General features: G+C 36.4%; 1 protein-coding gene across 3 annotated transcripts in view; it reads right to left on the minus strand.

Moving 5' to 3' along the window:
* The window catches only part of ZNF385D (zinc finger protein 385D), a 436,474-nt gene that overhangs the window by 242,158 nt on the left and 181,699 nt on the right, over window positions 1-12,617 (minus strand). The gene's annotated exons all lie outside the window — the stretch shown is intronic.

The following is a 12,617-nucleotide window of genomic DNA, read 5'->3' on the forward strand; positions in this document are numbered from 1 at the left end:
TCAGTCTCTTGCAATATGATCACAATTTCTCAAGGATGTATCAACTGTAAAAAATTTAAAAAAAGAAAGAAACAAAGTGAATTTTTTGGGTGGTAGGGCATAAGCCTGGACAGAATATTTCTGTTTAGGTGGCTGAACATGTATTTATTATGAGGTCATCGTATTTAGGATATATAGTCCCTACAGTAGTCCCCTTTCCTCTTCTGCAATGTTTGTTCAATCTGTTTTGGTGGTTTTTTTCTTTTCTTTTCAGCTTTTCTCCTTTTTCTGCTCAGAAGATGAAAGCGCAATTTGGCACCACATGAGGAGTTGAGCAAGGATTTAATTTTTTAAACACTGCATGCATTAGAAATAGAGATTTGACGTGAGCCTTCTTTTGAATTGGCATGGGTAATCCTTTTCCTTGCTTTACACTGAGTTTTTCCAGAAAGTAGAGAAAAAAAAAAAATCATCACATTTCTGGTAGGACAAAAATGGCCATTAGCTCAATCAAGAACATCTCCTGGAATATCTAGTTTCAGGTCAAGGTCACAGAGGCCTATCCTGTATCTCCTGTCTGAAAAATTACCATTCCTTTTACACTGCCTTTTTCAGATCTCATCTCTTTTTTCAATTTGGAACTGATGTTATGATAAAATACTTGTGTAGCAAGGATATAAACAATAGAGAAAACACTGCCAGTACTGATTTTCTATATATCCACTAAGGAAAGAAGAACAAAAGCATTACTGAGGTGGAATAACATGATTTACTTAAACAAAAGAAATGAGATTTTAGAGATATAAAGACCTAGCAGCCTTAAGCAAGTTTATCTTGTGATTTTCCACAATATATGAGGATGCAGAGTTTGTACCAGCACTGTAGGCTAATGAATTAAGCTGAATCAGGGTTCTGGAAATATTATTTTTAATTTGGGATTTCTTCAGATCTATAACTCAGTTTCTCTACCTGGTCCTAATGAAAAAGCCAACAAAAACCAAAATAACCTCTTTGGTTGAACTGATTGAAATGCCTACATCAAAAGAACTCTACAGAAGCCAAACACTCCATTTACTTCACTTTAAATTTCATTGAAGAGCTCTTCTGAGGATGAATGTTCCTGATAGAAAGAAGAGGTCGGAAGGCTGTTTGAAAATGGAATTCCTTAGAGTTTAAGAGCACATTCACATTTAAGAGCAGCAAAACTTCAAACTGTATAAACAGAAAAGGAACAGTCTAAAGCCGCTGTTTATCTTGAATACAATGAAACATTCAGAAACATGGCAATACTTTTACTAACTTAATTTGGTTTTGATTAGGATAAGGTTTCTAAGATAAAGTTTCTTTTTCTTTATATCCTATTTTGCCAATTGTCTTCATTAAAATTTGCAGTTCATCCCAGTGCATGTTTTTTGGAATAAACTATCAAGATTGAATGAAATTATTTGCTTATGACTTGTCAGAACAAACTTTTCAAGAAAAATCTCAGACTTGGCACTACAGAATGATAGTATCTAAAACATATCTATGACCTCAGTTCAAAGTGGTTTGACAAGGTAGTAATTCATCTTTGATCTTTGATACACTTCAATACCTTCATTTTATTGCATTTGCTTTGTTATATTTTCTTTCATGTTAATACAGCCTTTCTTGAAACACATTCAGAAAAGTGTAATACTCAAGCTCAATTCAGTTGCCAATGTGGAATACACATGTGCAAAGCCACAGACCCTAATTCTAGCAAGAGCACATTGCATTTACATACAAAAAGGACAAACAAAATAAAAAAAACAAGAACAAACAAGAAGGGATATTCCATTTTAAATATCAAGATGAGAATTGCTACATAATTAATTGAAAATGCAAAATTTGTTAACTAAGATGCTGCAAAATAGCTCAGAAATTAACTTTTCCACTATAAACTCTTGCTAGTGTTTATGATCTCACTGTTAAAGGCAAGGACGTTCTGACCTGTCCCATGTTCTCAAAAAATGATTCTTTAAAATATTCAACAAATCAATATCAATTTAATTATGGAAACGTAAAGCTCTTTTAGGCTTATGCAATTTACTTTTAAAGTATTTCCTGTGATAAATATAGCTCGTTGCATGTTTTCCTTCTGACCTCTGTCAAATATTTGAAATGAAAACTACCTGGCAAAGGAAATGTACATAAATTCTTAAAATGTATGTTGAGAGAAGATATTTAATTCAACCATCTCTGTAAGCCTCAGGTCAGCTGAATTTTCTTTAAAAATGTTAAACAAAAATAGCAAAAATGCAACTTCAGTATGCCCCATATCTTCTTCTAATTTAAATAAAAAGAGGAAATGTTTATCTTTTAAAAAGAGAAATTGTTTATGTTTCTTCATCCACCAAAGTCTTTGTGATACAATATCTCATTTCATCATGTTATCTGAATTATAGCACTATCTCTCCCTGCTGGGCCTCTGGTGTGGAATAACAATGTCAGCGTGAACCCTTTACTGATTTTAGCTTTCTGGTCATGTTATCACAAATTGGTTTGAGTACACAGCCTGCAAAAATGGAGAATGACAAATCAAACAACCCTCAAGGGAGCGGAAAGCTTTAATAGCTTCTTGCCTGTCAACCGGTTATTATAAGATGATGACAAACAGCACTACATTGGTAACTTTCCTAGACTTTTGAACCATGCTTTAGAACAGATTAACTCAAGATCATATTTTAAAAGTCAGAGGTCTCAAAAGATAAAAATCATACTAGCAAGTCCACTTAGATTAGAAGATAATTGCTTTTACGAAAAATGAAACTTAATGATAGTCAAAGACTTCAAAAACAAGCTGAAGGCTCTGCCAGCTCTGGAACTACACTAATGTTGCAGTCTGGTTGTGTATTTCCTTACTCCAGTATTAAAACTAAGGCAGTAATTCCAAACGATCTCTTATTTGGAAAATGTTATATTCAAGCAGGCAACTGCTTTTCTGACTTGAGTTTTAATTTTCATGTTACATGGAAGTAATAAAAATGAAATGTATAGTAAATATAACAGAAATTCTGCATACATGCAAAGTCAACACCAGGAAAAATGCATTCTACTGTAGAAGCATCTCTTTTTTTCTCTTTTAAAATGATAATTCTTCTTTTTTTTCCTAAGGTATCTATGGAATATGGGCTCCCTCCAGTGGCAAAATTAACATTCAAAAATCTTCACACTTGTTTATATGTTTAATTGTATAGCCTAATAAACAAAATAACAGTCACACACATTGCAGGTTGAGAGTTCAAAGGCTTTTCAGGATAGGGGGGTTTGTTTACACTTTTTTTTTTTCTTTCTAATAGTGTCAGACATCGAGAGCATTTTTAATTGCTATATTCAATGCCTACAAAGGTACAAAATATGTGTAGATACAAAATCTACATGCTCCAAACAAAACTTTTCAACATTTTCATTTCAAAACAAACTATTCCCTCTAAAAAACTTAGACTGTTTAGTCAGGCTAGACTTTTTGGGAATTTGGGAAATTTTTTGAACCTTATATTTTACCATTTGCATTTTCAAAAAAAAAAATCTACATAGTGCCATATCATAAAGGATATGATTAGCATCTCAGGAAGGTGTATTACAAATGGATAAAACAAATTCTTTAGGGAAGAGGGAGACATATCTTCCAGTTTGGGCTCGTATTTGCTCTGTTCCTTGCCCATCCCAGAATACCCAACATGCTTTCATTCTTAGAGTAGCATCAATTCAAGATACTATGTTCAATTTACATGAGTGCTGTTGGCTTTAATTTCAAAGAAAGACAAAGCAAAGAGACAAAGCAGTTTACAGTAATGCTGTTACCTTTGGCTACTCTTACCTGGTTTTCTCACTATGGAATATTCCTATTTACCTGTGTTGCTGCACCACAGCTCATTCTGCTTTCCATTTTACTTTATGATGTTTACTGTTCTCTCTACACTGCACAATGTCACATCCCTAGCAAAGGCAGTGACTGAAATAAGCCAGCTTGGTGAATGTCTGACTGCTTGGAACCACAGAGGATTTAAACCACTAGGGAGTAAGTCACTTATATGTATCCTCAATTTTAAATCTTACTTGAGCACAACCTCAGCTCAGAGCTACTAGATTTTGATCCTCATAACTGAGGGCTGGTCTAGATGAATTTCAATGGTCTCTTTTAACCCAAAATGTTCTATGATTGTGAATATAAAAGACTGGAACAGATCTTCATTAAAAGTCATCGTAAGACTCCTGTATAAGTGAAGTCATTAAGTTATGAAAATTAATGCTAGTCTGCCACAATCAGGTTGTCTCTCCAGGGAGTCCTCTCCTGCAAGAGAACCTCAATGCTGAAGTGGTACTTTTTGCAGATGGAAATTGAAAGCTTGAGGACACAACTTCCTTTAATCTTATAGTCTGTTCTTTGGCTACCATGGAGCACAATTCTGAGGAAACAACAACAACAACAACAACAACAACAAACAAGGGCATATTGGCATGATGCAATATCTGTATAAGAGAATAAACTAAATACAGACAAGTAAAGCAAGATACAGGTAGAGCTAATCTGTCTAGAATCTCAAGAACAATAAATTCAAGAATTCCAGCATTCCTTGTAGAATAATGTAACCCAGTTGTGACTTGTTTTGTTGCATGTTCCAAACAATTAAGCTATTTGCTAAAGGGGAAGGGAACAAAATGTCAATACCTATAGAATGAATGTATCAGGAAACCAGCAGGGAGCCCTTTTATGTTGCTCTCTTTTCCTGAGACTCCTTCTTGGCTTCTGCTCAGCAAGGGATGTCCAGTAAGTCCCTCCTCAGCCTTTGAAGTCAGTGCTCAAATATCACTGAGAGGAGACAGGTATGAGAGCTGGCATTTGGCATTCTTCCAAACTTTGCCAGAATGGCAGACCCAATGCCACATAGCAGCAGCAGCAATATAATGTCTGAATAATCCTTTCCCACACCAAGTCAGATTAAAAAGAGTTTTAACAGAGGGCTCCAAATTACCAGCTGGGTGATGCGCGATCAAGCAGGAAAATAAAGGTACTTAGAAACTTTGTGAGGAGTGTAAGTTGTTTTCCACTATTCTTTGGAACAATAAGCATGTGGAAGCTTCTGCAAGACTAGGAAGGAAAACAAATTATACCAAGAGCTAACTGGAGAGACACAGCTGGGTTTCTCCTGCAAATCACAGACAAGGTACAGGAGATTAAAATGTAGCAACATTCCTCCAGGCAACACACACAAGGCAGAAACTTAGAGAATAAAAGCACAGGATGCTACAGAAGCTCTCAAACCACAAATCACAAATGGTCAAGGGTGGATCACTGAAAAATCAAAGCTTGACATCTGGCTAAAACTGGTTTTAGGACAGCACAGAGAAAACTAAAAATTTGTATATGACATATGCAAAATATCACAAATGCTGTGAAAATAACAAGAAGGTATAAGACTGTACAAAGAATAAAAAGAATGGAAGAACAGAAAGGAAGGAATGGCTTCCAACACACCCTCCAGTAAAGAAACACCATAATTTCTTTACTTGTGAATGTCTTTCCTCACTGTCAGCAGAGGATAATCTCTACTTTTTCACTTGCCACTTAGCACGTTTTTTCACAGCAGGACAATGCTCATCATTAAAGCACCCTTTTTTGTATAGTATTGGACTAATCAAGTGAGAATTTTAAAAATAGGTGAATATACATGTCTGTATTTTGCTCCTGTCTTCCCATCTTGATTGGTTTCCCAACACCAAGTCACAATACACTTCAGCACAGCAAGAGATTTAATAAGAGTACAAATGCATTCATTCACTTGTGAAATACTTGGAGGTAGCATGAGACTTTTCCTTTTTTCCCTTAGTTTCCTTTGCTAGGGGTGAGATACCACCCATCACTTTTAAATCTCACTCTGCTGCTGGGACTCTATTAACATGTCCTTGAAAGAAGGACTGGTATTAGGAGGCCTTGTATTTAGGAAATAACTTTCTGTAAGTCCACTTTCAATTTCTTTGTAACATGGTCTGAATACTTCATGCTTTATGGACTCAGGACAAGGAGAGCTGCAATTGGATTATGTTTCCTGTAGCTCCCTACTACTTTCCTACAGCTTGATTGGAAGACTCAACCAGGAAAAAAGCAGTGATGATATACAGCGAGTTTCTGCAACCAGAAAATAAAACCACTGGCTCATAGGAAATCCAGGGAAAGAAAAGACTGTGAGATATATCTACCTGTGTAAGTCACAGGAAATCAGTGAGTCGAGTAATGTAAAATTACAAAAGGCTACAGCACTTTATGGCCTTTAAAAGTTATTTGTTCTGTGTGCTGAAGTAATAAAGGTACAATCTATGCTTCAGAACAAAACATATTATTTCATTTTCATACATTTTTTACTATTATGTTTTTTTCTTCTTTGAGGTTCTTTGTTTGGTTTTGTGTTTTAGGCACATTTCGGGGGGCGGGGGGTTGCGGGATGGTTGTTTCTCTTTTTTTGCAAAGAAAAAGCTAAACTGCATGAGCTTTGTGCTAAATTCAGTTTTACCTCCATGAACTACCTTCATTAATTTGTACTCAATTCTTTATTCGCTTTATTTAGTCCATAAAATACAACAAACAAAAGTTAAATACCCATTTGTTACTTAGCATCCTGATGGTTTAAGCACTTCTCTAAGAAGCAGAAGACTATATTTTTTTTCCCTCAGAAACAGTACAGTACACAAATAATCAAATAAACAAGTTAGAATAAGATTTATTGTGCACTCTTGTTAACTGTCATCCTCAATAAAGTTTACTAAGGAAGCACCTTTTCTTCATTCATTAATTAGAACTGAAAATTACCAACTTCTTCCTATATCACAGAAGCACTAAAAGAAATTTTGGAAGTCAAAATACAATTCTGTACTTCTTTCTTCACACAGGAACAACTGAGATATTGTATTAATACAGTGTTGCTAGAACAGAGAGACTAACGCGCTCTGTAGTGATTACAGTTATCAGTGAGGAAAATCTGATTTGAGTCAAATGGGCATTTAAGTATCGTATGCATAGTAGATTGGTTTTAGAATTGGAATTACAGGTGATTTATTGCAACAGCATCCTGTATTAAAAAGGTATTAAAGACATTATACTCTCAGATCTCTCATGGGTAGAAGCAAAGAAACTCTTAGATGGTGAATTCTCAGTGCATGCAGGGGAGAGAAGTCACATGCTCTGGCTGTGGGCACTTAGGGGACAGTGTAGAGAAACACTGCACACGAATTTATTCTGCATGTACTCTCTCTCTAGCCTGGAGCTACATTGCCCCATCAGCACCTGATTCAGTACATCTCACTTACTACCTTGGGCTTTACTTCTATGCAAGCTATGGCTATGACTTCTATTTGACTCTAAAAATAAGTAGAACAACTTTCTATTTGCATTCAAAAACATCACAGAGGCATCCTACTTGGCTCCAAAAGCTTTGAGAACTCTGGTTCATACAAGGATGCTTTTAGACTCACTGAAACCAAGAGCCCAAAAATCTGATGAAACCTCTCTTTCTTTCAGCATACAGAACTGAAACAATCTATATTAATATTAATGTAACAGTCCATACATAAAGAGAAGATAGGAAAGGAGAGCATTCAATGAGAAAATATAGGTCACTGATCTCAGTGTATTTTAATCATCTAATGGTTATTATCACTTCACTACTTATGACATAAAATTTTACAAATGTCTTAGAAATAAAGCACTCATTAAATAGCATTTATTTTTCTGTGATAAAATTCAACTGATTAAAAGATGTAAAATTTTGAGTAGACAAAAAATATTATGAAACACATTCTTTAGGTTTAAGACATTAAGTCAACATTCCTACCATTCTTACTTGCAAATGCTATAATCTATAGCTATATAAAACTATAGAAAAAGAATCAGTAACTAACTAATAGTTAGTGTAAATTACATTTCGGTAGTGTATGATCTATTTAACTGAGACACGTACCACATCACATATTACATCCTTGCACGCAAATCAATAGGCATTCATAGTTTTCATTTTTTTAAAAAATGGAAAGGGTATTGGTATTCCATGAAAGCCACTTATTAATCCAAGTTAAAACCTCAAATATTTGCCTTTCTGCACAGAGATTAGAACTCTTTCTTCATGGGGATTAGTAATTCTGGTTTTTTTCTTTGATCACAATGTAAATTCATTGTAGACTTATACCTCATAATGATCTGTCTGTTAAGTTTTTCTCTTCAGTAGTTGTTAAAATTAGGAGAGGATTTGTTGGTGGGTTATTTTTATTCACAACCATATTAATGCAAGTCCTAAACTAATCAATTTGCATTATGCAGCCTTTCATGCAGTTTGCACAGATTTACAGCTTGGTTGCTTTATCTAGTCTCATGCCCGTGAGACAGCTGTTAGGCATTTAGCTAATCTAATTCTAATCCCCAGGGGATTTTGGTGTGTCCATGGAAAGTTAGATTCATGGGCCACAGGTTACCATCTAAAGTATCTAAAAATGTTATTCCTATTTAATTTTTTCTTTTTGATTTTGGATTCAAATTTTTCTGAAGAGGTTCATTAGAACAGTCTGAATAATCACAGTGTAACAGTAACAGCTATTGGCTAAGGTTTGCTTTTCATTTTAATTTTCTCATGGGTATGTTTAACATCTCTTACATCTTTCAAATCTATCATGCTGATTTCAAGGGGTAGTAAGTAAAGATTTTATAAAGTATATTCAATCTACGTAGAAGCGATAAAGCACTTTCTGCACAGTTGTTTTGTTTCTCCTGCCACTTAATTTTTTTCCTCTTATCTTTCTTATGATACTTAGAGAAATAAGGGAAAATGAAAGTATTCTACCTTTCTTTGTGATTGTGTTCCTGCCAATAGATTTTATCTGCAAAAGACCATTCAGCTTTCTCATTTAAATTCACAGCCCCTAGATGACTAAACTTAATTGGCAAGAAGTCAAGAAACATAAGTGTTTAAATTATGAACATTTCTAAAAACAGTGCATTATGATGAAAGTCATCTATTTATATTGTGCCATTTCATTATGATTGTACTTTCAATGGATATTTTATCTTGTTAAAAAAGTAGTAAAGTGAAAGCCTGACAAAAATGAAGCAGATTAATCTGCTGAATACTAGCAATTTTCAAAGCAAGTTTATTTTTACATAGGAAGTGAATTTAGATTTCTAAAAGTTAAATGCATTTTTCCTAATTCTATTTATATACTTGAGTGCATGGCTGCTTGACAGCTAATAAACAAGCTTATATTTATACATGAAGCCAAGATAAAGAACTAGCTTTATAATAATCGATAAAAATTCTGCCTCTGATCTTCAGCAAACATCTTGCTTTAATAATGAAATCACTAACTATAAGTGATAAAGATTATAGGCTGGCAGAAGACTGTACTCCCACTTAAATTAATGGCAAAACTGTCCAGACCATCTCTGGCCCCATCTAGCTGGGTCATGGCCCGGCCTTAATTAAATCTCACTCTTATGAAATAGCTGGCTTGAACTGACCTCACACATTTTCCTCTGTAATCCAATGTGCCTAGTAAAGGTTGATGTCAGTCTCTCATTGGTTAGTGAAGCTCTTAAGATGTGTATACTTGTTCTACACCCTTGCTAGACTTGCTCACCTTTGGGCATGAATTTAGCAGTGAGTGATAGAAAGGGGGTGATTTCACTCCCCTTTGTAGCACTGGGCAAGGGCAGTGAGCCATGTCTGGGCTGCTGGGCTACAACATGTCTATGCTGATTTGACCCTTGGAAAAAGATTAAGAGGATGAAGAAAAAGCAGAAATGAACCACACAATAGGAGCACCAAGTTTATCTGTCTCTTTCCCATGTCTTAGTTTATATTTTCAATTCTAGTTTGTATGGAAACCAAACTCTGATGTGGAGAGCTGCAGTAACCCAGAACAAAGATTTCCTAAAACAGTCTAATCCATGATTTTTATTCTACAAATTCAGAAAAAGTCCTCTTCCCATTTTCAAGTACAGACCAGAAAAATAGCTGACCTTCAGGTAGTTGAACAAGAATCTGGATGCACTCAGTGTTAGCAAGATGAATTCAGAAGTGGCATTCTGCACGCCCCATATGCATGGGTTTCAAAGATAACATCTGCTTGGGACTGTTAAATATTCCTACAGCTGCCTCCACTATCAGTGAGAATTTCTTATACCTGTGAAGATCTTCACTGTTTCTGAATGTACCCATCCCTGGACCATACCAGTCTGCTGTGTTTGCTGACAAGACACAGGGCCAGCCAAACAACATATGCTACTTCTGTCCTGCTAGTATTTGCTAACCAGATGGTGTTCAAAGAATGCAAGTAAGTGATGATCTCTGTTCATCCATCTGTCCCACAATTCTCACAGATTAAAATGAGTACACTTTCCATCTCTAAGCATTAGGATTCAGTGAGTACAAGGTAACACTCCCAAGATAACTTTAAGGTCAGGCATACACCTCATAAGCAAGAATACTCACAGAAAAGTAAATAAATATTCCCCTCCTATACTTGATTTATTTCCTTGCATTAAAGCTGCTTTGCAGCATTACTTAGAATTCTGAGATCAGCTGGATATTGTTGGAAGTAGAATGTTATTTATGAGTTTACTCTGCTTGACTTACTCAAAACAAATAAAACCATCAAAATTATTTTCAAAGTAGGCCATTATGACTAATATTTCAACCACTAAAACATTTTATCTCAGTTTTACTTCCCCCTTTATACTGCTTAAATACTTCAATTAGGAGAAAGCCGGGGATATCCATGCAAAACATAGAATTTTATTTTCAAAAATGGACGACGCATGGACATCCTTCAGCTGGGCTTTAATCTCTGGTCTTTACATGTGTTATAAAATACAGAAAACATATCACTCTTTCAAAGGCAGTGTTTTCTACAAAAACTTTGAGTGATTCATACTTGGATTTATACTTAAAATTATTTATTTTAATAAACTTAGTTCAGTCAACTTTGTAAATCAACAGTCAACTAACAGCAGAGACCTTCACACGAGAGCTGATTAACTGCTTTCATTTTATAAGTGTGAGTTCCCAATGACTGTTTGAGTTAACATCTAATCCTAACTGATCTTTGTCTTTGCAGAGCTTGGATTTGAAATTGTTTTAATGAAAAGATGGAGCTTTCATCTTCAGCAAGAAGTTCAGCTTCCTTTTTCAAAACTTATATTAATTTTCCTTTCCCACTTTCCTTGGATCTGAAATAGATTTATGGGAAGAGAAACCAATAAATAAATGTTACCTTTAAAAATTGCTTCAGTACAGTAATTTCACGAATACAAGTCGCACTGAGTATAAGCTGCATCTCTGGGTGTTGGCAATTATTTCGTTCTTTTTCCATAAATAAGCCGCACATGAGTATAAGGTGCTCTGTCGTTCGCAGCGAGGACCCGCGTGCAACAAAGTTGCCAAATATTAACAGAACCGTGGCAGGGCGGGGTTTACTGGCTCGGCTCGGGCTGTGCAGGCTCGGCCCGCTCGGGGCTGCTGACGGGGCCAGGTGGCCCAGCCCGGCGCTGCTGCTCGGTGGGGCCGCTCGGGGCCGGCTGCCGTTGCCACTGGGCTCAGTCACCACAGCCCGGCGTTGCCCCGTGGTGGTAGGCAGGGACGGAGCCTCCCCGGGTCCCGTGGTGGCGGGTGGGGACGGAGCACCCCGCCTCCTCCCCGAGCTGCGGCAATGGCGGCACGGGGCCCCTGCCGCCTCCCTGAGCCGCGGCAATGGCGGTGCGGGGTGCCCCCGTCTCTCCCCCGGGCTGCGGCAGAGGAGGGGAGGAGGGAAGGAGAGAGCTCTCCCTCCTCTCTCCCTGCCCCCCATGCTGCCTACAGGGAGCCAGGCTCCACCTGCAGCGCAAGAGAGTAACAATTTGTGACAATCGCGAAATGCTGGTTTTGCAGCTGCTCAGCTCGGCACTCTGGCTGGCACTTCTGAGGTTATAACTGTCAGAAAAATATTCACATATTAGCCGCTTCTGAGTATTAGCCGCATTTCCGGTTTGGGAGCAAAATCTTAGTCCAAATGGTGCGGCTTGTATTCGTGAAATTACTGTAATTTCTTTGCTCATAATTTTTAGTGATTCTGTTTCAAGTCTCATCAAAAATAGTGCTTTTGTCTTAAATTTAGCACTTTGCTCAGTCTCTAAGGCAACTTCTTGAATTTTCAATTGTCAAAAGAAATTAAATATCTAAATCATCAGCTTAATATGCATGAGATACATTCTGGTGCTTTTCACTTTTTTAGCTCTATAAAGTTTTTATTTTCCCTCTTTTGTTTAGAAAGATGCGGTATACTGTCCCCCAGGAACAAGAACAGATTAAGAGCAGGTTTTATATCAGTCAGTCAGTAAATAATTTTTTAAGTTACTCTCATGTAGGCATATATGTAATTTCTATCTTAAAAGTCAAATATTTCTTCTTTACTATCTTTATGCTTTTACTTCCAACTATACTTGCAAAGCTAATTTACTGATACTAATCTTTATTCTTTGACTGAACAAACACAAAGATGAAGAAAAGACCTAAGGAACTACATTTTACTCCAATGAGGTTCTCTTTTCATTCTCTCTTCTTCATCTCTTGTCATTAGAGTCCTTTATGTGGATAAAA

This window comes from Catharus ustulatus, chromosome 1 (genome assembly GCF_009819885.2).
Source record: "Catharus ustulatus isolate bCatUst1 chromosome 1, bCatUst1.pri.v2, whole genome shotgun sequence".
NCBI classification, from domain to species: domain Eukaryota; kingdom Metazoa; phylum Chordata; class Aves; order Passeriformes; family Turdidae; genus Catharus; species Catharus ustulatus.